Source organism: Hypomesus nipponensis, chromosome 14 (assembly GCF_054491055.1).
Source record: "Hypomesus nipponensis isolate SF chromosome 14, ASM5449105v1, whole genome shotgun sequence".
NCBI classification, from domain to species: Eukaryota; Metazoa; Chordata; class Actinopteri; order Osmeriformes; family Osmeridae; genus Hypomesus; species Hypomesus nipponensis.
The window spans coordinates 22,627,370-22,652,936 of record NC_140374.1 but is presented as its reverse complement, the minus strand read 5'-3'; the positions used below and the strand labels follow the sequence as shown (position 1 = coordinate 22,652,936).

At 40.3% G+C, this 25,567-nt stretch overlaps 1 protein-coding gene across 2 annotated transcripts in view; it reads right to left on the bottom strand.

Annotated features, from left to right (window-relative positions):
* Positions 1-25,567, bottom strand: part of lingo1a (leucine rich repeat and Ig domain containing 1a) — a 112,641-nt gene that overhangs the window by 22,416 nt on the left and 64,658 nt on the right. Inside the window, exon 2 of one of the 2 annotated variants that reach the window (XM_084672884.1) lies at positions 18,212-18,342. The gene's annotated coding sequence lies outside the window, so the exon portion shown is untranslated. Of the gene's footprint in view, positions 1-1,731; positions 2,122-18,211; positions 18,343-25,567 lie in introns of those variants that run through there. The other variant, XM_084672885.1, reaches the window with a different exon arrangement.

The following is a 25,567-nucleotide window of genomic DNA, read 5'->3' as shown; positions in this document are numbered from 1 at the left end:
AATATGGAAATATAATGTCAAAGTGGTTTTATTTAAGGTTTGAGGGCTGTCTTTGTCTATGACAGTAGGCATAACTAAGGAAAAGCACCACACTACAATGCAGAACATGTACTTACAGCTTGTCAACAGGGGGATTATTGTAGGTGGGGCCGGTGGGGATAGTGCTGCCCAGTGTTCAGCAGGGCAGAGAGGTGAGTCCCAGGGACAGCTAAAGCCATGTCAAGGTCACAGGCACCTCATGTGTCTAATGACGGCAGGGTGAGTAGGTAACACTGAGCCGTCTGTCAGCTGTTACAAGCCAACAGCCACCATTGATTTACTATCCAGACAGTCTAAGAAAAACCCTACAGCCAGCACACTAAGGGAAGACGAGCAAACTATTATTATTATAATTATTGTTGTCTTTAAAAAAAATATATATATATATATATGGGAACAAGTTACACAATGCGCCACACCCTTTCAGATATTGAGTTTCAGATTTGAGAATTCTATCATGCTCCCACTTGATAGGGAGATACAGCTATCAGACCAGCCAGCCCCCCCCCCCCCCCCCTGTCTTCCTGTCTTCCTGTTCCCTCAGTCCCTTTGGTCCAGTTGAAACCCAGCAGTTTCTGCCCCTCTGAAGGACAGAGCATCACACAGCCTTATGACGCCTCAACTGGCTGAGTTTACAGTCCAACTAGAGATCAAAACATGTAATAAAGAAACATACAAAAACAAGAAATTAAAATACTGTATCTCATACAATATGGTATGAAAAGAGTATGACATTGATAAGAAAACTTAGTGTAAACAGACACACATTTTATATAAATAGATATAAAATGTTTCTATATATTGCTTAAGAGAGAGGGAGACAGACAGAGGGAGAGAGGCACAGAGAGAGAGATGGGCACTACAGGGAATCAAGGGACGGGAACTACAGTGAAACAGTGGGTGTTCAAGTTATTAAGGCCAGACAAAGTCAAATTAAACATCTTAGTGTATCACACTACATTAAATGGCAAATGTATACAGCTCCATATCCTTATGTTTCACAATATCAATCAAATATGATTTAAGGTTTAGCTCTGGATTTGATTTGGAAGTGTGACTGGGGAGCTTTATTTACCACAGGTACAAATATATTTGATAACAAATTATATACATAGATACTATATATGCGCATAAACATACAAAGAGAAATAGAGAGAGACTGAGGGAGGGAGAGCGAGATCGGACTCTATACTGTTGGAAAGGTGGAAATATCTGAAATATTACATTTTTGATTCTGATGGGTTATGTTGGTTTGATAAGCCCACCCGCATTCGGACACTGTCATACAATACTCATCGATCGGTATAGAGGACATGCCTACTCTTTATACTGTAAATGCATCCTGGTGCCATTGCCGTCTGTTCCAATACCGTTCGCGCATATCCCCAAAAATGCAGTAGAATACTGAGTCATGTTGAAACTCAAATTATGGTTCACAACACGGCATAGACATTTGACATGTTGTTAAAAACATAACATAGCCAAATAGTATTCATACACTAAGCATTTCAAAGCGGCTATGATCTCTATAGTTGAAAACCACAATCCCCTCTGCCGCGCTCCGTGTCCAAACCTTAACTAGCACCAAAATGAACCAGCCGATTTCTAAGTTTCCTTTGAAGAACTGACCATATCAATGCCACTGCAACACTAACCGCAAGCAAGCCTCAGGGCATTTTTCTACCAACTCACCTGCTACTGTTACTGCTTCCAAACATCCTTACGCATATCTCCCAATGGCAACTCCCAGCACAGAAGAATCAAATTGAGACCCACTACCTCAAGTCCATTGCTTTGAAAGCCACGTTTTAAACAGATACGTGTCTTGCAGATTCCAATAGTGTAAATGAATAAATAAAAAGTGATAGTCCGATAGAATTGGTCAGTTTTCAATGTCGACTGATGTGCCGGTTCTTCTACGCCCAGCTCCCCCTCAGTAAGAAGCGTCCAATGCGCCTTTATGTCGTCAGATACATAGGAAAAGCGAGGTTGCAATAGTGGAAAAAAACTCCCACGCATTTGTTCCAAAGCACACCGTTCCCTCTCCTTGTAGCTGTCTGCAGCAGACGTACACGATGATCGTGTGACCACCGTCTATGGAGGAAATTCGCTTGCTTGTAGTCGAGGGAGGGACAAATCCCGTGGACGGGGTGTACCCTTCTCCAGCCACGGTGTAGGAATATTCAGAGTGCACGCATGTGTGCGTGTCTGCGTGCGTATGTGTGTTTGATCATCAAATTTGACGCATATTAATTTACACGTGATTTATTCATATCACGTTTTGTTTACCAGCGCATTCGGTTTTCTGATATATTAACCCCTACTTCACAGAGATGCATAAGTTAATAGAATAATCGTAAAGATTAACATTAAAATTAAGAAAACAATTCCTTTTCTAAAAATACATTGGTCCACCAGCCATGACAGCACAATGGACATTCCTAAACTTTCAATCAATTTTGATAAAATCTTGATTTAGACCTTTTTGTCTATAACTAGGTCTTTACCTGATTTCTGCATCTGAGATGGGCATGTGTTTTGTGTGTGTGTATGTGTGTGTGTGTGTGTGTGTGTGTGTGTGAGAGAGAGAGACAGAGAGAGAGAGAGGACAGGGCAAGGCAGAACAGTGTGATAAAGAAAATAGATGAGGGAACCAGGTAGAGAAATAAAGAGAGAGATTCTGCAGTAGTACCACTGCTGGGGACCTGGTGGCACTGTGAGCTGCAGATCTCTCACTCACCTGGTGGCACTGTGAGCTGCAGATCTCTCACTCACCTGGTGGCACTGTGAGCTGCAGATCTCTCACTCACCTGGTGGCACTGTGAGCTGCAGATCTCTCACTCACCTGGTGGCACTGTGAGCTGCAGATCTCTCACTCACCTGGTGGCACTGTGAGCTGCTCTCTCACTCACCTGGTGGCACTGTGAGCTGCAGATCTCTCACTCACCTGGTGGCACTGTGAACTGCAGATCTCTCACTCACCTGGTGGCACTGTGAGCTGCAGATCTCTCACTCACCTGGTGGCACTGTGAACTGCAGATCTCTCACTCACCTGGTGGCACTGTGAGCTGCAGATCTCTCACTCACCTGGTGGCACTGTGAGCTGCAGATCTCTCACTCACACTTGAACGGCCACAGGTATTTATAGCACAAACAATCTTGGGGAAACCAATAATAGAGTTTGTGTTTCAGTTAAAACATGTAGGACATCCTTTTATCTTAATGACCTGACACTCACACGTCCTACATCCCATCCATTGGAAAATAGAAATACAAAGGCTTCACATGTCTAGTACATTGTAATATCAGAGGCTTCACATGTCTAGTACATTGTAATATCAGAGGCTTCACATGTCTAGTACATTGTAATATCAGAGGCTTCACATGTCTAGTACATTGTAATATCAGGGTTTTGCATTCAAAGACACATTTTCTTGCTGTTGCTTGCTATAGATGCCACAACAGGTACAAAGCCTTCTGTTAAATCAGATGGACTGGGCCTGCCTTCCTTGTATGAGTATTACTACAACCTAAAGACCAATAGCTTGTTGACCAAGGGAACACACATACCATGTCAAACACCTAGAGGAAAGCAATAGCCAACTTCTGCACAAAATAACAGATTTGATTATAAGATAAGTGACTTTTCAAAGAATGTTTCAGTTCAACACTTTCTGTTTTGGCATCTGCTCTCATGTTGGGATGAGCTCCCATCCAGCCTCAGATCTGCACATCTAAATAGTAGATAGAACTACCATACACATGGCCATCAACAACTCATACATCCTTCATCCAGTTAGTATGACTAAAACACTGTTCTGTAGGTGACTGGATTTTCCACTAAGAAGATGGTATATGGTTGCTGTGGTCAGAGAGACTTGGTCAGCCTAAACAAAGGAATCAACACAAAGCAATAAATATGTTTTTGTATTCTGCTTGTAACACTTTTCAAAATTATATTAAGATGATATATAGATAAGACTATTCTAATGTTGTGCACCCATGAAAGCCCATCTACTGTACTGTACCATACTATACCCCTTGCGTGACTTATAGCTATGCAGTACTTGTATGCCATTGCTACACATGAACAGTTTTATAACCTTGCTTAGGCCTCTGTCAGAGGAGTAAGTTAAGACTTCTCTCCCTCAAAGCATCCTCTAGACAGATCGCGTGGACTCTTAAGAGCAACTTTAGCCATTGATGCATCCCCACAACATGTGAATATCCTCAGCATCAGTTTATGCATGGGCACCAGACACTTGCTCGGAGGCCAAAGGGGTTTATTCCACAGAGCAGAAATACCTCGGCTTTTGAATGCACTACACTGACTACAATGTTTGTGCAGTCAAGGCAACAGCTCGGCTGGCAACTCTGACAACTGAAATAACCATATGGTGATGGGAGCTTGAGCGATAAAGTCAAGGCAAGGTTTGGGAAGGTGCACACCTTTAGGAGTGTGGAGGGTAGCTGGCATTTCAGAGGTTTCTAGTTTTCCATGATGGTCATTGTTGTCCTGTTCTGTCTTGACTTTCATTTCTCATTGTCTTCCATTTAGTTTCACTTTACATTTTTTTTCTTTATCTTTTTCTTTGTCTTTGTCCATTTCTATTTAAATGGAGCACATAGTGGTTCTAAACGTAACTATCAATAACCCTTAAAATTAAGCGGAACTAATTTTGCTCACTCAGTCAAAATATAAATATACCAAACACATACCAACCCATGCAAGTTAAACGTTTATGATGTCACAGCTGGCCACAGCTCTTTCTGGGTGAACAGTCACATTTAACAACACTCCATAAGGGGTACTAAGATTGGGAATCCCAAGGAAGTGATGTCCATTAGTTGTGCTGAGTACATCCATGTTGGCTGACTTTAACCTGCTGGGCTATGGAGTGAATAGAGGGGCTGTATGGCTGAGCAGATTTTGGCTTACTTTTTTGTTTCAACTGTGTGTCTTTTGGGGTTGCAATACCCATCTCAGTAAGCGATGAGCCCTGGTTAACTTGCGTTAGGAAACACAAGACAAGGGCGTTCATCACACTAGCATGCCATCAACAACCAGGCAGAGGTAACAAAGTGATGTCAAGAGCTTTTAAACCAGACATGAATCATTCATAGAAGTGTTTTAATGATCCATGCTGGTGTGCTTCTTTCCTGTTGAGTAAACTGAAGTGGTGATATTATGATGTTTCGTTCAATTAAGTTAATTGAAAAAAGGGCTTATAATATTTTGAGCGAATTAATTTGTAATTATTGCAAACTTCTTGACCGAACCACAAAAGGGCACTCCACTTCTGTCTACTGAATGAACCAAAGAAGACACAGGTTTGAGACTTTCACACCTGAATAGTAAACAAGGTACGGTACTTTTCTTGTCCCACTCAACAGTGGTGGCACCCAATACAACAACCTTCATGTCAATATCTCCACCCCCGCAATCAGATCAAAGAAGTAGACTACAATGCTCCCACTGCTGTAACTCATCTCAATTGTTTTAGCACCACAGACAGATGTGGCCCTTGCTGTAGCACCATGGACAGCTCCTAAGAGTATTTGCTTTACAGCTACTGTATATGAACTAGAGCGAGTCACGCCTTTTGTGGTCTAACCTAAAACGTAATCCTCCTGACAATTTGGATCTTTAATATTACTATACATATTCCATATCACAAGCACACATTCAGTATTACATTTCCTCAGCCGTGAGTAACTTCCAAAGCACAGTTTCTGTGAAAGCTTTACACATCTAACACGTATGTTGAAGTTAAATGCAAAATTTGAAATACATTTGGGTGAAAACACCTGGTCCATACATGTTGTAGCTAAATTAATGCTAGCACTGAACCTCTCAGTGCTAGCCAGTCGAGAACTGTAAAACAACTTCACTTTAATAGGAACTATCCATCCTGCCTGCAACATGATGCCTCCAACCGCGAAGCCATGTCTTAGCCATCTTTTCTACCGACAGTATCCCCTCTTTTCCTCACTTTTATTCTTTAGGTTTTTGCGCTCTTATTCCATGTCAATTATCTGTTAGCCTCTCAAAGAGGCCACTCCGTCCACTACAATTTGGCTGTGGCAGAGCCAGCGGCAGCTTAAGAGAGAAAATTACAGACATCTCAAGGGAATTTAAGGGCAGTGGTAGAGAGCATGAAATTCAGGGGCGATGGCTTGTGTTTGAGCTCTGAATTGCAAAGGTGCAAGTATAGTCTGAGGGTTGCCCAATAAACCTAGTCTGGCGTAGCCAGAGTGATTTGAAAGTGTGCATTAATCAAATCTCTCAGTTCATTTTTAATTTCCATGGGGTGTTTCAAAGGGTGCAGACTGGAATGCAACTGGATCGAAACAACCAATCAGAGCAACCAAACGTCATCTTGTTTAGGCCTTAACGGCACTCCTCTGTCCAGGAGCTGACTCCTCTGTCATCGTATCAAATCAGACCATTTTAGATAAGAGGATGTGATTGGAATAAACCGGGCCAGGTTGGCTTGAAATCTCTCTGAACGGGAGGATGGCCAGATGTATGTGCCAGAGCAAATCAAACATGAGCTAATTGATTCGTCTGATTCTGATTCGTCTGATTCTGATTTGTATGATTCAAAACCTGAGCAGCACTGCCCACTTAAAAACAATCGAGCATTTTCAATGTGAGTCAGAGTCCCTCCAGATTCAAGTCTTTATTTAGCTTTAATCTAAAGTAACATACAAATATTGTATATAGTAAGTGCAACAGATAATCAAGGAATAGGACAACTATCTCAGCTCATCAGTAGTGAGAGTTGAAAAGATATTCTGTAAATAACAGCTTTTCTGAACATCAGAAAAACTTGATACACTGTATGGTTAATATTGATGCACTGTCTAGTTTACGTGTCGTCTGTCAGATTAAGAGGTTGTTTAGGTTTTCTAGCCAGTATAAAAACTCTTACACATACTCTAATTGTGTTATCCTCTCTAGATTAAACAAACCAAAGCAGTCCAGGAGTAATTAGTATTCCTGAAATAGAACTAGATGCATTTGTCAATTTTAACGACTACCCACCATGAGGCAAAGGCAGATTTTTCTGTGTGGAAAACACAGGGCTTTCATTTTGCCAAAAAGCTGAAAAATGTGTTCCTGGATAGACAAGCTATTATGAGCTGTGCCCAGGACTCAGACCCCTGTAGATATTTGGCTTATGGCCTCTGAAACAATGGTCCTTTATTTATTTTTTCCTTCTGCAAGGCGCAATCCATTGCCCAGATAGAGCGGCCGTCGTTTCATTGCACAGACAATAGCCTCCTGACACAAGCTCTCCCTGTAAAATATGTTGTAGGCCCTGGTTTGGACTGCAACACACGGTCATGCACAGGCGCACAAACACACATCTAATCCGGCCCTTGATCAAATCTGGGAACGTGGATGTGTTGCACATGCTAGGTGAGTAATCGCTATTTCTGGGGGTTTGGGAGAGCAGCACACAGACTTGTAGAAAACAGACCTCAAGGGTACTGGGATTTCAATCACTTTAGACCAGCCAATGTAGCTTTAGTAAACTGCTGATGACCAAACCCTAACCCGATCCCTTGAGTGACTGCATGCTGTCTATTGTTTGGATCATTTTGTCTCAATCGTGAATCACTGAATGAATGTAAAAAATGATGCCTTGGATATAAGAAATCAAGATGTGAAGGCGACATCCGTGAAGCGATGAGGCTTCCTGTCCAATGTGAGTTTGAGTATGTCTACATGCAATGGACATACTTAAATCGCATTTTCACCCTGACAAGGTTGCCAAAAGCCATACATATAAGAGTAGGCTATAAGCCAGTGTTGACCCCCCTGAGAATTCTATTATGAAATATTCCTTCAACATGACTTTCCAGAGACCTAAGTGGTTTGAGTTCATGGTCTTCACAGATATAAAAACATGCATAATACATATGAAAATCACTTGTAGAGAAAAGTAAAGCTTCTGGCTTACTTCCGACTTCCCACCATTGAAGTATTTTTCCTGGGTGAAAAATGCTGGCATGCTTTAACTGTCACTCGTATTACAGAGTAGAGAGCAGCCACTGGCAACTACTGGGTTGCGCTAGATAATATGACTGTCCATGTATGTGAGGCCATTTAAGTCTACAACTTTGTGATGAGAAATGTAGCATTAGAACTTATTGTACACTACCACAATTATTACAGAAGCATATATGGCATTTAAATCCCCATTGCTTGTCTATATCTATTTGAAATGTTTCATCAACAATGTTAACCACATTACAGCGTTTCACACAGATTAGAATGCAATTAGTGGCGGGAGGTGCTATCCTCCTCTCATACTCTTTCTTCAATTCCTGACGAATCTCTTTCTCTCCCTGACCCTGTCTTTCTGCTGGAGCAGCACTGGTTGAAGCCTGAAAATATTGTAAACAATTTCTGAATATATGCAGGTAGCAACGCTCGTGCTAGTAAACAACTATTTAGCTGGTCGGCTCCATGACGACGGGTAAGTAAGGCTCGTGAGACTGCTCACCAAAAGAACGAAGGGGAACCCACTTGTCTAGCAGATTAAGACATGTTAGTAGGTACCAAGCGAAAAATAACCTAAACTTTCCTAGACTTTTAGCTACGGTAGTAATGCTGAAGGCTACCTGATATCGCATAGCGTCGTTGCTAACGTGTGCTGACGTTGTGACTCATTGTGTGTATGTGAGAGACGCATGAGTGACAGAGAGGCGGAGGGAGAGCAGGGAAAGGAAATGTAGCTGAACGAAGACGCTGCGTGTTTTAAACAGCGTTAAACATTTTATAACGTAACGCAATAGGTGGCGGTCTGTGTAGATTCTGTGGCGTACCACCACAAATTAGTCTGTGTGGGAAACACTGCATTATATTTACATTGACATTTAGTCATTTAGCAGACACTCTTATCCAGAGCGAGTAGGGTGAAGTGCCTTGCCAAAGGAAGGACACAACGTCATTTAGTCAGCCTGGAATCGAACCAGCAACCTTCTGGTTAATAGCCAGATTCCCTAACTGTTATTCCATTGGAGTACCAGTATTTGAAAAGCAAACTTCCATTGTCTGCATTTTAGTCACCATTTTAAGCTATGTTGCAAAGCTAAAAAAGAAGGGGGGCTTTTCTTGTAGCTTTGCAACATAGCTTGAAACTAGAAAAAACATTTGAAATGCAAATACATTATTTGTCTTCCTCTCCATAAGCCCTTGTATTGTTTTGTAGTTGTTTGTTTTCTTTTTTTAAACTTTAACCGCTGACAAATTGTGCATTTTGCACACAAAATATTCTACAAAACTTTGTTAACTGTAATCAACATAGCTCAGCAGAAAGATATATTTGGTTCTAGGATCATAGATTAATAACACCCAAATTAGCCTGAAAATGTTTTTTAAGCAATTTTCCATTCAAAATGTTACTCAATTTCTCTTACCCATCTTTACATTTACATTTAGTCATTTAGCAGACACTCTGGATAGAGCGACTTACAGTAAGTACAGGGACATTCACCCCGAGGCAAGTAGGGTGAAGTGCCTCGCCCAAGGACACAACGGCATTTGGCACAGCGGGGAATCGATCGGCAACCTTCGGATTACTAGCCCGACTCCCTCACCATTCAGCCAGCTGACTCCCAATCTTTACCAAGAATGCTGTGTCATAAGCAATGATAAGAGGTCCAAATAGATAATTTGCTACACAAACTCAATTTCTGAGCACAGTGTAAAGTTTTTTTTTTTTTTTTTTTTTTTTTTTTACAGCATCATGGCATGGCTTGAGACCAGTTGACCTCAATATGATAACCTTAAGCAAACCCCCTACTTTCCTAGTCTTCACTGATTCCTGAAAACATACAACATAAATTACCTCACACCAGGCCACAACACAGTGTCCATGGAATCTCATTATTTCCATGCAGTTGTCAAGCAGATTACAAAGTTGAGAAAAATGTATTATGTTGCCTAGCTTTATTTGTTTCCAGGTAATGACCATTTCTCAGTGTGTCGCTTCTAGCAACACACTGGTCCTGATGCGGGGGGAGCTTGAGAGAACCTCATTACTCAGTACTTTCCCAGTAGAACAGCACAGAAATCCTATGGTAAATTGTTGTAGTGTCTCTAAACATTTGACGGAAAGGTCAAATATGACCCTTCTTCTCTCCATCTTGTAATTAGTTAGAGCCATACATGCAGTTCCACCTAGATAATAGGCAGTCTGTTAGATTATATATTTTTATAAAGTAGGCTGCATTCTAATAAACTCGGGTATAGGCACAAATGAAAAATGAATGCAAAACTAATTGAATGACATTATAAATTACGACCATTATGACAATATTTAATGTTAACATTTAGGCTGGTGAAAGGTGTAAAAGGACTATGAGTTCAAGATTTAAAACCAACAATCACAAAATAATTTGTTGAATGTTCCCAATATGATCAAATTGGCTTTCCTTTTCCGTACAGTATGCTTTCACAGTTCCTGATGTTAGCATTTATTATGACATCCTCGACTCGCTTGGCTGTCATTACAAAGATACTGGGTACAGTGCTATGAACAGCTGTTCAGGATTCCTTGCTCTAGGATTTTGACAGCACATCTTGTCAAATATTAAAGCATGTTGTAGAGACCCGAACACACATGGGGTATTTTAAGAACACTCTTTCCATCAGGGCATGCAGATGACATTCTCTTATTCTCACAAGTCTGGGAAGTAGCATTGTTGTTTTATACATTCATTAGTGAGCCCGTCTCTTCTTAAAGATGCTGTGCTTATACTAAAGAAATGCTGCACAACTATTCACTATTAAAACGTCAAAGAGCCCCTCATTTTAAAGACTACGTTTCTTATGTTAACTGATAAGGCCAGCCTTGGAGGTTGAATTTACTAAATACTGAAACACGAATTGCTATGAATGTAATATCATTAAATATCTGCTGTATATAAAGTAGACAACACTTTTGAGTGTATAATAACACTGGTCTTTAAAGACACGTAAAAGTTTGTCTTTAAGCAAACTTGCTAGAGCTCATTCTTGGGGCAGAATATGTTGCTTGCTAAAGTTCATGATTCTATTGCCCTGCTCGTGGGCAACTTCAAGCGAAATTTTTTAATGATTCACGCTCGGTGGAGGTTGAAGGTTGCAGCAGAATACAGAAAAGAAACCAGAGGCAACACAGGGATGACAATTTATGGTCACACTTTTCCCCCAGTATCCTACAGACACCAAAGCCAATAATCTCTCTGTGCTCACAGCTGGACACAAACAAGCGCTGGAGGAGAGAAGGAAGTAAAAGGGTGATCGTGCCGCGTGGGAGCAGATGACTAGCTACCGATACATGCAGGGTGACATATGAGATAAGAATTATCGCCACATGATACAGAAAAAGGACTATCATTTTCTCTACCTCTTATCACTTTGACACATGCACTATACATTGTAATCTGCATGTACTTCAAGAATGTATCCAAGCAAACAAATGTTTTATGTTTTTATATTTTAGACCTCAAGAGTTACTGTATAGAAATACGTTAAGATCTCACCTTGAATTTCGTAAGTACCATCCCAAGCCAACTTGTTAGAAACCCTGAGTTTGAATTGGTGCCAAATACTGCCACTAGAATATTTACTATATATTATTTTATTTATTTGTTCAACCTTGTGCTAGTCCAATGACTTCCAGTAAAGATTGAGCTGATTTGAAAAAAATTATATCAATAATTTGCTGTAGTTTGTACTTCATGCAATTGCAGCACCCTATCTTTCTGACCTTCTTACAGCTCCCTGAGGGTGCAATAACCTCAAGATGCAGGATGGTTGTCAAAATGAATAAGAAAATGTAATCATGCAGCCATGCTATTGAAAGATTCAAAAGGATTCCTGGGTCTAGATGGCAGCAGTCCTTACTGTCCCTACATGTGTTCCCCATGCCTCCACGTGATCTTCAGGCCGGCCACAGACCACTGGGCTTCAGTACCCTCCTATGAGCTGCTAAACTGCTCCTCTCAACCTCCACCTGTGTGGCGGTGTAAGTGTAAGGCCTCAGATCTACTGGGGATGCATTGAGGTCACCTCCTTCAACTTAATTCTAACTTTTTAAAGCATGCTGTATTTCCATCAATTCAAGTCCCTGTTGTGATTATGTGACCTTCAGGAGTCTTAAGGAATGTTTTGATTGGATAATGCTCTTTGTAGCACTTTTCTCATTTGACGGTGAAATGTATTTGATGGTGACCATCATGTCAATCACTTCAAAACATGCAAAACACTGGTAGAATAAATCCTAATTTCAATGCAAGCAGAAACAGCAACCCGTCAATCCATGTCTAACCATGGGTGTTGTCAATGCTTGACAGACACTGAACGCAGTGCAAGATCATACTGCTGAGTGAACCATGCAGCTCCTCTATTCAAGGTTATGCAACACTGGATCCTGAAGGGGTTTGTTTTTGTAAATAGAGTATATTATAGAAATAAACTTAACAATTATGTATGTGTAATGAGGGTACTGACAACTATTAATTTCATCAATGTTAAGTGGTACTCTTGATATGAATAAAGCAAAATTGTTAAGTTGATGCAGGCAATTGTATAAACACTCCAGTTTCTAGGTCAATGTAATTTGGGTTTTCATCAGCTCTTGGAAGGTTGATGTATAATTCATACTGAAGCTTCCCAAATGTACTCCATAGATGTTTTCAAGGGAGGGGTGTCTCTGGAAGTTTATAATGCTCTGCAGTGTTCACCATCTACTTAAACTGAAAGTCTCCTTTTCTCTCCAAGATTGTGTTGGCTTCTTAGCTACCTAAAACAAAAAGTGATAATTGCCAAAAAACCTTCTACAGAATTATTTTGGGGCAATCTAGCCAAGAATCCTGGTAGTTAAATTAAAATCTATCATCTTAGCCAGTTATGGTGCGTATCTAAAAGGTAACACTATCTTGTAAATAAAAAATAAAAACATTTACAAGGGATCAAAGAAAGTGGTAACTGCAAGGTCTTCAACGTTCCCTATAGATTTTCAGTTGCATTTTGAGATATGGATGGAATGTCTCAAGAGGTATTAGGGCTGACTCCTTTTCTTATTTGCAAATCCTACTGCACTAAATTGTGAAGGGCTATTTCCTTTTACTTTATTATTCCACTATCGAACATTCCACTAACCTATCTTCAACAGTATCATCAGGATTACAAGCAATCATGGATAGAAAAGGGATTAGAACGGCGACAGAGAATCTGAGCACAATCATGTTGATGCATCTCTTTCCCAAATGATGTATTAGCCTCCGTGCCTCCTCAATGATCCTTGTCCCAGATCATTAAAGCACCTTCACTGAACCCCCGGGCTGGCACACATCATCGTCAGACGCCTTCCCTCTCTCCGGTATCGAGAAAGTATTCCTCCCATACCACAAAAAACAACACCGAACAAATTGCTGCTCAATGTGGAATAAATAACTCCTTCCTAATCAATAATATTTTCTTAGGTCGAGACACATTAGTTACTGCCACATGGTTCATGAGAAGGTTGTCTGTCAAATGGCTACTTATGCTTTTGGCAAGATGCTGCTATTAGATGGGGTTCTCTGGCGTAAACATGATCCACACAGGCTTTTCAACACAAAAGCTAACAATGATGGAGGATTGATAATATATTCACTCAACATTGTTTAACTCTACAGATAACGTATGAGTCTATAGAACACAGAGGCAGCAAATGATGATGTCAGACGGCACACATGCCACCCGCACATGCTAACCGCCCTACATCATGGCTGGCACCATCAATAATTCTTGAGACCACCGCCATGACGAGCAGACGCATTGTTCTCGATGTTGGATGGTCCGCCCATTGAGCCATGGAGACCATTACTGAGACCCCTGTCCCATCAGCCCCAGCTCTATTCACTGTAACCTATCACGCTTCAGTGCTACAATGGCCAGGCTAATTGGCGGTATCCATTAAAGGCCTGCTTACTGTCACACTCTTACCCTGTCGATCTCTTCACAAATTTTATTTTATTTCATATTCTGCAACTGTGGGTGGTCTCTCCGTGATGAAGGGTTCTCACCTGTACTTGGAAAGAGCCCACAGCTGCTGTCTCCGATAATGGATTTATGTCACAAATGAAGTCCATTTCAGAAAAATGGATTTATTTGAAATATAACACTGTAAATTACCCCTTGCTGCAACAATGAGAGGAGAGGGAGGATGATAAGAACATCTGAATGGATGGTGTGAATATTTCTGAAAACACCTCAGGTGAACAGCAGTTCATCTGAAGAGTGCGTGTGTGTGTGTGTTTGTGTGTGTGTTTGGGGGGGGGGGGGTGTAGGCAAAAAATAAAAATACAAAATGAAGTTGAGTCTAACCTTGGATTTCTCTTTTCAGGTTTTTCCAGGATTAATAAGAGAAAAATAATAATGAGCTAGATACTTGAAATAGTCGAAAATCATCCGCCATCAGTTCCCAGTTCCTAATTGACAAACATGCTATTTACTCTCACTGACGTTTATCTCTCATCCTCTAACCTCATTTTATTATTATTATTAACTACCTTAGTTCTTTATATAGCAGTGGTCAGGTCCACATCTTCCCACCAACTTGCCTCTTACATCACTCACTGTCAACAACATCTTCCAACCTTGCTACAAACCTTGTTAGCAACTACGCAGAGGGAATAACCAAGTGCTAAAGGTGGTGTACAGTTCATCTCAGTCACTATTCTCTGTGTCAGGTTACATGGATGTCTATGCAAGCAGGTGGAAGTGTGGATAGATCTATAGAGTGGGAGGATTTTTCTTCAAACTATTTTTGTCTTGTGAATATGTGTGTGTGTGTGTGTGTGTGTATGTGCAAGCATAGTGGGTAGCAACATCATTAAAAAGAAAAGTACAACCATTAATCCAATGGATTAAAAGAAAATCTATCCCATGGATGATTTTAAAGCCAATGGAAGCAATTCTAAACTCATTAGAGAGAGAGAGACATAGAGAGAGAGAGAGAGAGAGAGAGAGAGAGACAGAGACAGAGACAGAGAGAGAGAGAGAGAGAGAGAGACATAGAGAGAGACAGAGACAGAGAGAGAGAGAGACAGAGAGAGAGACAGAGACAGAGAGAGAGAGAGAGAGAGAGACAGAGAGAGAGAGAGACAGAGACAGAGAGAGAGAGAGACAGAGAGAGAGACAGAGACAGAGAGAGAGAGAGAGAGAGAGAGACAGAGAGAGAGAGAGAGAGAGACAGAGAGAGAGAGGGAGAGAGAGAGAGAGACAGAGAGAAAGAGAGAAAGAGAGAGAGAGATGTTCTGGCTCATTGTCAACTAAAGATTAATAAATCCTTAACCTTTTGAATAAAACTACATCCTACATACAATTATTGCAATACCCTGTCTGATAACTGTATTCGAATAGATAAACTGTTTTAGAAATCCCTAACTCCTCTGACATATGACGCAGAGAGATCAGTATGTTCATATACAGTAGTATAGTGAACAAACTAAGTCATCAAAATGTGTTCCCACCGATAGCGTGTCACTTTCAGATGAAAGACCAGAGCTGACTGACTGCCAGTTTAGAAAAATCATTTAGACGTTTTATAATATGATATAAATACATTTCTCTGTAGGTGTAATGTTTAACTGGCAAAAGAAAAACAACACTGTAACTTACTGAAATACTAGAGTGTAGGTGGGAGAGCAAGAATCAATACAACAAAAAATCTAATTCTGATCACTTGATGAAGTGGAATTTACAGAAGCTACAGAATGCAATGCCACGACATCTCTTCAACCGGCAGTATATTTCTGAATGCCAGTTAACTTGCTGTCTGTCTGACTGTTACTGTCTGTGATTCTTCAGTCTATCTACTGTATCTGGCTGTCTATCTTACTTCTACTTAAGCACCTCTCTGGAATAACCCAAAACATACCAGGGGAAACTGAGTGGAATTCAGCAAAAAAAACTCCTTTTGGTCTTCTAGTCTATCTTTCAATATATTTACACACACACACACACACACACACACACACACACACACACATACACTCACACACACAATCACAGGAGTTTTTGACACACGCTTCAGAAAGTGTATGTGTGTAAAAACCTACTGTGATGACCTTCATGTGTTGCAATCTTTAGCCTTACCACAACAGCAGAGCAGACCAATGAAAGGTAAGTGTATTGGAAATTTCCTAAGAGCACATGCCTAGAATACATCAACACTGTTCTAAAAATGTTCTATACTCTATGATATATTTCTCTATTTATATATTCTATGATGTACATTATTTACCAAGATCTTTACTTGACCTAGATTGTTTTTGTGTACTGCGTTAGCAACGTAACCCAAACTATGATGTCATTAAAATGGCAATTCATATCATGGTCTAATAAGACTCCATTTTGACCATCACTTTCCTCTATACATTTAGAATATATTTTCCTCTATAACTCTAGAAACAAAACATCAAAAATATTTTTTCAACCTTTCAAAACATTTGACATTTTTAAATATTTTTCAAAACCTTTTGAGGAAGTATATTTTTTCCAGTTTTCAAAAACTGTTTTTCTGAGGACAAAGTATGGCTGCCTTCTAGATGATATGGAGAAGAGTTAAAGTAGTCTAGACGAGACAGAACTGTGTCCTGGATGAGCAGCTAGGAGGGGTAAATGCGCAGAAGGTGACCCTGATGGAGCTGAGGGATTACTGACAGCACTGGGCCAACAATGTGCTCTTTCAAATTCTGACTGTGATGATGATGTCTAGGTTTCTTGTCAATGGATCTGGCAGGGATGAAAAGGAGCTCTGACTTGAGGTTTGAGTTTGCAGTAGGGGGAGCACATCCATGAGATATCAGTCAGACATGTCCAGCTTATTTTGTTGACTGAAGAATGGAAAGTAGAGAAACATTTGAGTCACCAGCACAGCAGCGGTTAGAGAAGCCATGTGACTAGATGACCAAGCCAAGAGATGTGGTGGTGCAGGGAAAGGGCCTAGACGCTTGGGACACTCCTGGGTCTCGTTAACACTACTTCATAGTAGCAGAAAACAAACAGGACATACATTGTACACATGATTTACATCATTATTTATAGTCCTTTATTCTAAAAGGTGTCTAGGCATTTTCTTAATAATTTATCGAAACGGAAACTAAATAATTTACTAATTAGGAGACAGACACCTAAACAGCAGCTGGTTGTCAAATTCGACCAACAGTGAAACCAACCTAACAGTTTTATATGGAGCTCTTCATGGAAGGGAGAAATGCTCTGTAATTAAACTTGTACCAGTTCTGTGACCTCATTGCTGTCAGTAAACTTCAACCCACATGTTGCTCAGTGGTGAGTAAGGCTTTGCTTGCATCTCATACTAGATTTAAAATAACCATGTTACAATCATCAGAATTGAGGCTGCAGGAGTAAACATCACATACTTTACCAAACATTATCATTGTTAAGTACTTTGTTCACACAGTATCTTCTAATCATATCAAAGCAGAACACATCTGCTACATTTTTCTCCTCATTAAATGATCTCAAGATCTGTGACACTACTGTCAAGCCTGAAGGGGCACAGATGTTGAAAAAATGCAAATCTTAGTCCTGTAAAAGAGATTTTGACTAAAAGGCAATGTGTATTATGCAATACCATGTCTAATGCATGTGTATCTTTTCTCCTTAAATTGACACAGTTTATTATTGAATTAGAATAATGGATTTTACATTCAGCTTGGCCTTTTGCACACCCCACAGTCAAGCATAATATACAATATGGCCACACCAGCTGAAGAGAGCATTGCATGGCATTATTGGTGGTATTAAGGTCACAAAGTGTGAGAGATGAGGCAGTGCAGAAACCTATATCCGTGAAGAAGTTATAGAAAAATGCATAAATCCTTAAACAATGTATATACAGTTGTTCCAGTAACATTCTTTACAAAGAATATTAAAAGAGTGTGATGGTGGAGGTTAAAAAATCAAAGATACTGCATCTCACCAGGAACTGATATAAACAGGACAACACAGGGCTGGCCCAGACAGATGAGAATGTGAGGCTGATAAAACAGCATTGACAGGTGTGTAGTGATCCGTCAGGAGCCAAGGTGGAGCCCATTTCCCATGCTCTTGGGTCCAGTCCCCCCCCCCCCCAATAAAATAAATAAACATACTTACAGGCAGCAAGTTTTGACCTATGGATTCCAACAGACACCAGTTTATAGCTAGAAGGGTAGATGGCTGCAGGTAAAAGGTAGACTCTGCCTCTCCTTAAACAACATTCCTTTGCAGCATCCCCTGGTCAGCACCTAAACATGGGTAAAATGAATCTCAATACATTTCTGTGGAACATACACAATATTGGCAAATAATGAATAGAATAGAGCTGACTTCATGGATATGATATCTTATTCATTGTTACTGTCAGCAGGAGGGGACTTGAGTTACAACAACTAAGAGTGGCAATCACAACATACTGACAAAATCAATGAGACAATTTTGTTTTTATATTCAGATTAATGTCAACATTATTCTTCAACAATACTATCTACTGCAATACTTTCTTTCATGGGGTGCATTTCATTTTTTAAATGTTATGATAGTCTCTTTGCAAATTCAACAACAACAAAAACATTACCAATAGATTGCAGTCTCTCTCTGAGAGTTCCTAATGTATTCTTTTTGACATAAAGGAGGTACATGGCATTCATAATTTCACTCAAAGTCATACTAAACTAGCAGACTATCATTTGCATGGATAATTAGCTGTTTCCTACAAAGCTGGAGGCAACATTGACACCAACAGAGACTTCAACACCTCATAGTCGTGAATCAGTTGGTGTTGATGCAGCACAGGGCAAAGTATATACTCAAGGTGGATTTATTTAGATGTATTTACACTATAGTTAATGCAATACCTATAATATTTTCACATAATACACAACTATTATTATACACACATATTACAAGGCATTTTAAAAGAGTTAATGCTCGAGTTAGGATTATTTTTAAACAACGCTATAGTAGCTTAAGACACGAGTTGAATGAAGACATAAAAATTAATCTTCCACCACCAGTCTATGTTCACTGTACTTTTCGGATCAAAATCTAACTAATCTCCCACCCATTCACTTGAGCCACTTCTGGACTGTAAGGCACACTGCTGCAGTTACCTGGAACCTGACCTGTCCGACTGGAACTTGAGACCCTGATCTAGAGGGGCACATCCTGAACACCCAAACCATCTCTCAATAACAAGGCCCAAACCATCTCTCAATAACAAGGCCCAAACCATCTCTCAATAACAAGGCCCAAACCATCTCTCAATAACAAGGCCCAAACCATCTCTCAATACCAAGACCGAAACAGACACAGTCAAGACAACCATCAAAGTGCCATGTTTGGCCTGTGTCACTTTCGTCACTGTGGTGGTGCTTCCCCTTACCTTATACAGATAATAAATAATGTATACTGTATATTATTGTTTAACTGCCCTTGCCAAGACCCTCCCATGCCGTATACCCCACTGGATGCACCACTCTCAAAAGAGGACAGTTAGAAGGTACTTACATTTGAGTGTTGGATAAAACATTACATGTGATCATGAGTTGCCCAAAAAACAAGCATTCTTCCATAGGTATCTGAGGTAGCAGCATTCCAACAGAACACTCCAGAAAGGCCAGCTGGGACTGTTGGCTTGGTTTGCTAATTCCAGTAAATAAATCAACATATCCAAACTGCTCAACAAACATTTTAAACAGAAACATTCTGCAAAGCTGGATAGCTGAAAGGTTCCAACTAAGAATTTTACTACAAACTCTCACAAATAATAATAACACACCAAAAAATATTACCTCCAGTTTCAACTGAATTATTACTAAATGAAAATTGCATTTTGGCATCAGATATACTCATTAATAATATATACATCCCTATATGTTCTTGAGGCTAGGTGCCTTACCAAAGTAATGAAATACGTATTGACTACAAGTTCCTTGAAGTGGATTTATGAAGCATTGGGGAGTTAATTCTCTAAAGTAAGCTAGCCTCTACACTTCATTACAATTGAGCTCACACATACTTAAAAAAATTGACAGCACTTAGCACTTCTATAGGTACCACTTCAACTCCATCGCTTCTACCACAGGCCCTTGATAACTAAGTAATTTAGTCAACTAATCCGTCCTGGTGCCAGAGTAATTACCGGAGGCTGGTAAACAGTTCTGTTTTCACAGAACCATTAAAATTACATTTCTTATTAATATCACATTGAAAAATGTCAGATAATTAAATACCAAGAGTTTATATTGTACCGAGAGTTTGTGTCTAGAAGTGTAACATTTTATATTAAGAGTACACTAACTACCAGGTTACTGCATACTTATACTAACAACTTTGCAGGTATATATTGTGGGATATGTGACGTAAGTACATGGTATCAAGGGTTGGGTACAGGTCACCAGAAAAATGTAAGAAGGCACAGTTTGTAAGAGGTAATGTAATGTTGCAAAGGGACAGTTGAAGGCTGTGTTGCTGAAACAAGATCAATAGTGACACCCCCTTCCCAATACCAAGGTTAACTTGTTATGAGTTGTACCTCTTCCCCCTGTTTCACCCATAGACATATATACATGTCTATGGTTTCACCTGTCTCCAGTTAAAGTCTCCAAACTCACACAGTCCTCCTTCTCCCACATTTCCCACCTTCCTCATTAACCACCGTATGTTTATCCCTGCATTCTCTGTTTATATGCTTCCAGTTCATCTTGTCTTGTTTAGACAGTGTTCCAGAGTAGTATAATTTAGAATATTTTAGAATAAATTGACAATGACAAGACCACTAATTCTGTTAGCATGCAGCAAAATGTAAATCCACAGAATTAGAAAGGCAGGGTTGAGAGCTTTTTCAATGGCATTCAGATGGGGGTACCCCACTGAGGCAAAGAGGAGTGTACCAGGCATGCTTGCCGTTCTAGAGGTGGCAGTTGAAAGACACACCTGCTGGTGATATAAATTGACAATGTTGAGCGGGGGCAGGGCTAAGGCAGACAAGATAGTGATACATTCTACAGTGCATCCTAGAAAAGAGGGAGAAATAAAATACAACTTTGAAAGATATTTGGGGTCTAGTGTTGAAACACCACAAATGTGCCTCAAAAAAAAAAAAAAAAAAAAAACGATCCAAAAGGCGAAGGGCAAGATAAGACCTCCAAATTAAATATATGCATGAGTGGATAACGGTTTATGGGAACAAACCTAAAAAGGTCTTCGTTTCTTTCCTTTGCCAGAGTGCTTGCAAATTGTTTCCCTGAGCAAGAGTCTTTGCCATTGATAGCTTGGGACTTGGTTTTTCCCCCACAACAGTGTCTGTGACAAGATTAGACTATCTTCTTGTGCACATGGATGGCTGGCTCCTTGGGGCCGGTGGCTCTTGTCCTCTGTGCTTCTACCCAAGGCACAAACATTTCTGTTTTCAACAGGATTGGCCTGGTAAGAAGTCCACCTGACACTCTTACCACATTAGCCACAGCGCGTGTGCCCATCGTGCCCTTAGAATATCCCTACATTAACTAACAAGTGTGGCTTCACGCAATCATTCACATGTATGCCCAGTCATTTGTTCATGTGCACTGGAGAGAAGCTTTAACAACACTAACACAGAGGTGGTAGGTATTTAATGGCTAAACATTGTGTGGAGATGTACTGTGTCCATTCCGACTCTGAACGGCACCCCAGGAAGCCACCCCAGGTGCAGCCCCAGGAAGCCACCCCAGGTGCAGCCCCATTCTGTTCTTCTGCTCCACTCAAAAGTCCTTCCCATTTTCCACAAATTATAAAAGGTGCATAGTGGATAATGCATTTGAAGAAAACATTTTAAATTTATGTAGTTACAGTTAAATTGTGTACAGTAAAAACAATTCTCTCGAGCATGCCTCGACCATAGCTGACAGTATTCTGAGCAACTTCTAATATTATGTGAGCAACCTGAAATGAGAAATAATCTGTGTATGTGTAAGAGTGCTAATACAGAATATACTTTAATGTTCTTCTACAGAAAAAAACATGTCATAACATGCTGCAGTTACAGATTATGTCCAAAATCCATTTAAAAAAAAGTTAACTCTGCGGTTGAAAGAACATAGGTCATGTGACTGCAGCAACCGTACTGTAACTAGAAAAACATTTGCGGTTGGCCCCAACTATCTTACATGGGAATAAAAGTCAGTGTCATGAAACTATGTATTATATATAACTATGTACCAGTACTTTTCTGTAATCTAACCTCCAGTAACCCCTTAAAATCCCCAAACCATATAAAGCAATGAAAGGAAACATTGACAGCAGTTTAAATTAGGGGAAGAGACCAAACTGCAGAGGATTTGATAACAAAAAAAGTATAATGTAAGGCATTTTCATGTTGCCCTCCCTCCCACCCACCCCCTACCCTTCCCCCCAACCTCCCCCTTCCTCCGTTTTTTGATTTGTTTTAATTAGTTCATTTAAGGCTACAAAATAATCCTCGTAATTAAGAACTTCATTGGGCCCTTCGGAGACTGACGTGACTAAATTGGTGGATTACTGTTACCACAGCGTTAGTTACATCTCCAATGAGAGGACAGCAGTTTTAACTAGGTCTGTCTGGAAGGCCTCTACAGGGAATGCTGCAGATCCACTTTAATTACAGGAGCAACAATTAATCAATTGCTCATCTGGTACAGGCAAAAGGTAATTAATCAGAATTTGCCTTATATAATTTCTAAATGCTTGTGTTATTTAATATAAATAGGTCTACTATAGACATTCTGTTCCCACTGAGGGTCTTATCAACTTGTCACAGCCACTGCAGACACAAGGGTCTTTAAACTCAACAGTTGATACATCAGAAATTTAACCACAGTTCTGTTCCAATCAGAATCAGATTCTGATTCAGAATCATTTCTCATCATCACTTGCATTTTGACTGACTTATTTATTTTGAATGTTGACGAATACGGAAGTGCCAGAGAAGACATTTGTGGGATTATTAGGCTGCATAAGCAATTCAACAAGAAAAAGTGACAGAGAAGAGGAGAGAAGAGTCCGAGAATTATCTACTGGAATAGAGGATTGTGTGACAATGTGGGACAGTGTGTTGAGGAATTCAATGACTGGGATACTGTTTTGCTGAGCAAGCATGGGAGGCAGTCAATGTTTCAAATGCGTGCCTCCTGTTCCCTCACTGTCCAAGCCTCCAACGAAACACTCAGACACCCTAGGCACTCATAGTCTGCTCACTTCCTACAGAAATATGTACATAGAACGTATGTACTTACTTTCCAATACTTTGGCATCTGAATAACAATGTGTTGGTATACATGTTAATAATAAGGCAGAATAAGAGTGATCAGGCAGTTAATATAGAAACACTCATTTAAAGTAATTTATCTGCTTTTGTTACCAACATTTTTCAGGCTCAATATTTTTCAGCCCCATCCAGAATGTTACATTCTTGCTGTATCACAATTTGCATTCTTCATTAATCTCAAGACCTGGAAATGCCATTCCTTGGCACTTTATCTTGCTAATGCTTATGAAATAGGCTCAACCTCTTTTGGCAGCCATTTTGTTCTTAGTCATGCACTAAATCTCAAGTTGTTTCACACCATCTGGAGTCCTGCTTTTCTCTGTATTTTTTTATCTTCTTGCTACATTTGCGTATTAAATGTCCATGGATGTAATTCTGACTAACTATTATGCTTGTAGTTCCTAACAATGACTATGGCACAGGCAAGCAGAACAATCATAAATCATTTCACAAGTGTCAGTTTGGGAAAAATGAAAACAAATGTGTCTTGGGACCAAGCATCACTGCGCTGGTAAAGACGCAGGGGGGAAATGTCACAGCATCATTATTATTTGTTTACTGAAGAAGCTGAGAGGCAGGATTTGCATTTTTTCTCTTAATCTTCTTCATGAAATATTTGGGATAATTCATTGGTTTGACATGTGGACACTGGAAGGAAGATTTAGTCAATGATGGATGGTTGTCTCTTGACTGCTGGTACTAACACAGCAGAAATCGGTGCAGCTTTGCCCTTAGGTGGGGAGGGGTCAAGGTAAAGAGCTGGGTAAATGTACTCGTCACAATGACTCAGTGTCGCCATGCAGTATTTCACTGCTTGTCAATATATAATATGAGACGGTCAGGTGACACGAGCCAGTCAGGTGACATAAGCCTGTCAGCTTTAATAACTTGTGTCCTACCGATCCTTGGAGTTGGATGTGCTGTTGACTAATCTGACATTGATAGTACTGCATAAGGCTAACATGCATTCCATCCCTCCTGGCTAAGTCTCATCACTGTGATACTCTATTTGCTGCAACGCTGTTAAACACTGTCTTACCTCTCAGAAAGGAAGTTGGTGCCAAAAAAACTAATTGCCAGCTATATCACAGGGCTGCCGGCTGACTATTGCAAGCTGTATACTGTATATGACCACTCTGTAGAATACTCTGAAGTCTCAAAATGGCGTTATCTGGGATGTGCAATTGATGAAGTACCGGGAGACTCGGGGGTATTCAACGAATGGATCAACTGACATTGGTGAGAGGGCATCGTTCCATTTCTTTCCCCCCAGGAAGATAAGCACAGTCCGTCAGTGTGAGTGGCGTATCAAAGGAAGCCAGGCTCTGGCACTGGAGTGGAACCTTGACTGCTAAAATGGCTTATTTTGGACTGGTTTCAAATGTTAACAACCTATATGGAGACCTATATGTAGAGTAAAAGCTGATAGGCGCTGAAATAAGGGTCTACAAGCAATGATCCTGAAGGGCTACACCACTACTGACCTGAACGTTAGCGCTCACCTGGGATGCTTGTGAAAAAACTCTTCACTCAGTTAAGTGTTTTATTAGGACAGACACCGCCATTCTGTAGTAGAAATGTTGTCAGTAGCATTAAATGAATGACCTTGTTTGATGAAGCAGGCTAGTTTTACAGCTCATACTACTCATCCTGAGATCCTGAGTCGATACTGGGGTTTTGCTTTTCTCTATTTTCTGAAACCAGTAAGTTTTTTCTCAGCAACACTTACTAAAAGTGCAGTGTCGTTACCTTCCTTTATGGCATTATCCACAATGTTCCATGATTTATGTTCATTTTGTTCTAGTTTAAACACTAAGCCATCTGATTAGGAAGGTTCACCACACATAACCCAGAGTATGAGGACAAATGAGTGACATCAAACTAAGACCGACACAGAGTTTAAAACTGAGGTTGTATCAAAGCCAGTGTAGGACAGGAATGGAGAGCACACTGGCTCTTTCAAAGATTAGTCTGATCACGACGACCAGCCTGGAGATGAAGGGTCAGACGGTTTGTTAACATCCGAAGGAAACAAGCTTGAATCCACTGAAAGAGAGAGAAAGACAGACAAAAGGACAGAGAGAAGCAGAAGAAGAGGTAGAATCACAGAAATGTAATGAATAAGGGTAGAGGCAGGTAGAAAGAGGGTAGAGGCAGGTAGAAAGAGGGTAGAGGCAGTGATATAGTGG